Source organism: Paramormyrops kingsleyae, chromosome 5 (assembly GCF_048594095.1).
Source record: "Paramormyrops kingsleyae isolate MSU_618 chromosome 5, PKINGS_0.4, whole genome shotgun sequence".
In the NCBI taxonomy this organism is placed as follows: Eukaryota; Metazoa; Chordata; class Actinopteri; order Osteoglossiformes; family Mormyridae; genus Paramormyrops; species Paramormyrops kingsleyae.
The window spans coordinates 40211276-40216132 of record NC_132801.1 but is presented as its reverse complement, the minus strand read 5'-3'; the positions used below and the strand labels follow the sequence as shown (position 1 = coordinate 40216132).

The 4857-nt window shown below is 37.0% G+C and overlaps 1 long non-coding RNA gene across 1 annotated transcript; it reads left to right on the top strand.

The window, feature by feature from the left end:
• The first annotated feature begins 218 nt into the window (after nucleotides 1-218).
• On the top strand, nucleotides 219-4262 carry LOC140590939 (uncharacterized). The gene is made up of 4 exons (XR_011991844.1): nucleotides 219-2342; nucleotides 2559-2718; nucleotides 2906-3028; nucleotides 4114-4262. It is a non-coding gene; the product is annotated as an uncharacterized lncRNA (long non-coding RNA).
• The last annotated feature ends 595 nt before the right edge of the window (nucleotides 4263-4857 follow it).

The following is a 4857-nucleotide window of genomic DNA, read 5'->3' as shown; positions in this document are numbered from 1 at the left end:
CATTCCTATAAAACACCCAGAACTCCTGAGCTTAATTTCCTCCTGTAAATCCTCTACAAGCCTCATAGACCCAATTCCTACAAAAATTTTTCAAGGAAATCGCACCACAGATTAGCAATACCCTGTTAAATGTGTTAAACTCTTCTCTTAAGCTTGGATATGTTCCTAAACCTTTTAAATTGGCTGTTATTAACCAGTTAAACCAAATCTTGAACCTAGTGTTTTAGGAAACTATAGACCAATCTCAAATCTTCCTTTCATTTCAAAGATCATGGAAAAGGTTGTAGTTCGTCAGTTGTCTTCTTTCCTACAAAAAAATAATACTAATGAATTATATCAGTCTGGCTTTAGACCAAACCATAGCACAGAAACTGCTCTAGTCAAAGTAATGAATGATTTACTTATGGCTTCTGACCGTGGCTTGATATTGCTGTTGGTATTACTAGATTTAACTGCAGCATTTGATACTGTGGACCATAATATCCTCTTGGACCGGTTAGAAGGTGTAGTTGGCATTACATGGACAGCACTCTCTTGGTTCCGCTCATATTTAACTGATCGCTATCAGTATGCACATGTGAACAACGAATCATCCAAGGCCACCAAAGTCACATACGGTGTCCCACAGGGATCAGTACTGGGCCCATTACTGTTTACTCTATACATGCTACCGCTTGGTAACATTATTAGAAAACATGGTGTTGGGTTTCATTGTTATGCAGATGATACACAGTTATATATATCTGTTAACCCTGATGAGACATCACTCCTATCTCGGTTAGAAGATTGTCTGTTAGATATTCGGTGCTGGATGGCAAAAAAATTTCTAATGTTAAACACAGAAAAAACAGAAGTACTGGTGATTGGTCCCAAGGCTGCAAGAAATAAGTTTCACCACCTCAGCATTAGTGGCCTTCCTACACAACCTAACACAGTGGTTAGAAATCTTGGTCTTCTAGTAGATTCAGATCTATCCCAGCTAACACGCCCTTGTGGGGCCAACATGGGTTTAAAGTGGGCTGGTCGGGTTCCACGTGGGCATGGGTTCTAAGTGGGCTAGTAAACGGGCTGATACTGGGGCCCTGTTGGGCTGCCTAGGAAAGTTTATAGTGGGATGTATGTGGGAAGCCCAGCAAACCTGTACATATAGGGCACACATGGGCCCTTTGTGGGTTTATTTGGGTATACAAAGATTTTGTAATTTTGGCATAAATATATCCAAAATATTAATTTATGTTGCTTTTATTGTGCATACGTTTAAAAATATGTTTTTCCATTTTGATGTTCATAGTGAGTTCTTTGGATATTAGTGGGGCCCATTTGGGTTGCCCATTTAAACATAATGAATATGTGGGCATACCAGAAAACGTTAAACGTTCATTTCCATTTACTGTGCTATAGCTGATTCTGTTTCTTTGGGGGTATCAACATAGCGTAAGAGCAAGCAGGAAGTAATACTGACAATTATAATCTAGTTAAAGCAGTTGAAATTTGTTTTTGTTGAAAATTGTTTTTAATTCTTTTAATTAGCAGTAATCAACCGTTTAAAGGTGTTTTTGTTCAATAATATCGCGCAAAGTTAGTTCGTTTTATACATTTGTTAAGAACTGCTTGACCCACAATCAGGATTATGGGTAGGATGGTGATGAGTTGCCGTCACCCCTCCCACTAATTGTTTTGTCGTGTATCCCATAATTCATTTTTCCGCGCAATTTTAACGTTCAGGAGTGGAGCAGCGCGAGAGTAATAAATCTAAGCGGTCCGAAGAACAAGTCTGAGGTAAGTTATGTTATTTTTTAAATGCTTGAATAGTAAACCTGACAAAAGGTGTCAATTACTAAAGTTTGGCATCATAACTTTTAAGAATTTGTCATGTCCTATGATGATATTCTTATTGTAAATTAGCACGCATGCTAACATAACTAGAAACGAGTTAAACATGGCATTTTTGTTGCTGAAACGTTCGAATTTGTTAATTTATGGCTACAAATTAAAGTACCACTTGGTATTTTAATGTACTTTAGCTATACATAGCTAAAATAATGTTGTATATATTTGAATGTGTACTCCTCTATTTACGATTATTAAATAATCGCTTGGATGTTAACCATACTGTGTTCATTTACAAATGACATTTGCCCTAGATTGATAGGTCTGTTATTTTCCCGCCTAAAGTTTGAGCTCACATATGAAAACTAGGTGGTGGTATGTGGTGGGGTTAAAATATACATTTGTGAAAATTAGTTGTCTTGTTAAGTTGAGCTGAGTTTCCTTTAAAGACACCTTCTGATGTAGAGGCAATGGAACAAAAGTTGTTGGATCCAGACTTCAGTAAAGATGTGGTAGGTATTGCTTTTGTGGATATTGACCCTCTAAAATGGCTTGTGAAATGTTTGTGTGCTCTCTCCTGGATATAAAAGTTATTAGATCTGATATATTGTAATGTAATTGTACAGTCCTACTAATTGCAGTTTCAAGTTACCAAATGATACCAAACATGACTTGTTTGCAGTGGCAGACTATGGCAATTTTCCATAACATTTGCTGTTTTACTTTAGGTCTCTTTCCTGGGAGATATCGGTGGGAGGTCTGTTGAAGAGGCCACTAGAAGAGTTATGTCTTTCATCTTAACCAATGACCTGGCCCTGAAATTTAACTTTGTAGGGAGACACGGGAAATTACAATTTGGGACACTCCGGCTTTTTGACGTTTTCTATGGTATGTTTATGTAAATTTGGACATTTTAAGCATAGTGATGTGTAAAATGTTCTTTCTCACTCCCTTAGAAACTTACCTTCTCACATTCAACATAAGTGTGTGTGTTATTTGTCTAATAATTGGAAGTCTTGTGATTGTGTACTTATTGTGTTTGTGTTCATATTCCCCCCTCCCATATCTCTGATAGGAGGTTTAAAAAGGAATGTTCAACAAAAGACATAAGTCGAAGGGATGCAGAGAGGGCGGTGTCAAAGTGGCTTGGTGGGGCCCGAGACAGAGGAGGCAAACGTGCACTGAGAGGTTCTCAGAAGTAAGTTTATAGTAGTTAATTTTCCTTTGTGACTGTTACACTGAATCTACACTGGACATCTACATTTACATTTTACTCATTTAATTATTATTCAGGTCATTTTAGAGATCAATTAAGTATAAAACTACAAATTATTAGTACTTATCAGTTTTTATTTATAGGAATAAATAGTGATCCACTGATGCTGCCGAAGGGTATCGGGCTGATACCAGATTCTCATGCTATTACTAGTACTTGACCAAAATTCTCTGATACAACTAATACCAAGGTGGTACTGTTGAGGCATTTATAAGATTGTTTTTTCCCCCATGGAATAGACTTATTCCATGATACGATAAAGAATGCACTGTATAATTACAGTCTAAATCAGGGGTCTCCAACTCCGGTCCTGGAGAGCTACTATCCAGTAGGTTTTCTGTCCCACTTGGCTTCTGATGAGCCACACCTGGCCCTGGTATTTACCTGAGAACAAGTGTGGCTCATCAGAGGCCAGGTAGGATAGAAAACCTACTGGACGGTAGCTCTCCAGGACTGGAGCTGGAGACCTCTGGTCTAAATGTTAAGCACCTGTTTTAAATTTTACTTTATTTTACAAAGTTTTGTCTCAAAAAAACTGGTATCTGTGCATCACTAAATATATGTCAGTGATATTGTAATTTATAAAAGTACTCTTTTGCTATCTTTTGGGGGGAAAAAATGTAGTATAGCATACCATAGTCGATACAGCACAATAATACATGTTGGATGGGTTCATAGATATTCTGGAGATCTGTCAATTAATGTTTGAGCTGTTAATTTAATTGATAATTCTTTACTACTCAACTTAATTGATATAATCCTGTCTTACTGTAATGCTAGAGCAGACATTTTAAATGAAATTCTCACATGGTTCAGGCTGCATAGCATAATAAAACAGAAACTGATGACACTTGGTGATAATTTGGTTGTGCTTGCATACTCACAAATGGAATTAAGAAAAGTATGAAAGCTTTTTTGTCAAACACAAAAGCTAGATTTATTAGTTTTTGTTTTGCATAAATGACTATAATATGAATTTTAATGCATTTTGTTTTTCTCCTCTGTAGGCATGATGCTGCAGCCAGGCCTCAGCCATAGTTTCAACTTTTCACTTATTGCTTTTTTTTTGTTTCAAAAATGTATTTTTGCATTCACAAATGACAATGTTCTGTTGAAAATTTAGTGTCAGTTAATAAACTTCATTACTTACAGTAAACTACATTCTGAATTTTTTTCATTATTAAATGTCTTGACAAAGTTGAAAATAACATTTGTGAAATCTTAATGCCATTATTTGCCTCATTTACCTGTTATTAACATAAGCCATGTACTTGCATTTTAAAATTAAATAAGAATTGTAGAAGTACTAAATGGTGTAAATTTGTGTAAAAATAGCAAATGGTGTAAGTTTGTGTAAAATAGTACATGGTGTACATTTAGATTTTAGCCTAACCAAATTTATATATAGCTTTAATAGTTGAAAAATAACCTTTGTGGGACCCAGGTATATAGCCCAGTTGCCCAAAAGGTTTAGCCTGTTAAAACCCCATCATTTACCCAAATGAGCATTCAGTAGTGGGGCCATACATGAGCCCAGTGAGTCTGCCTAAATGAGCCCCAAGTTTAGCCCATATTAGCCCCAGGTGGGCTGCCACAGGTGGGGCCACCATGGAACCTGAGGACAAATCTTTATGGGGCCCAGTAGGGCTGCCCAAATGGGGCCCATGATTCAGCCCATCCATAAACCCACATGGGCCCCACATGGACATGTTGGCTGGGATGTTTTGATGCTCACATAAGAAGTATTACTA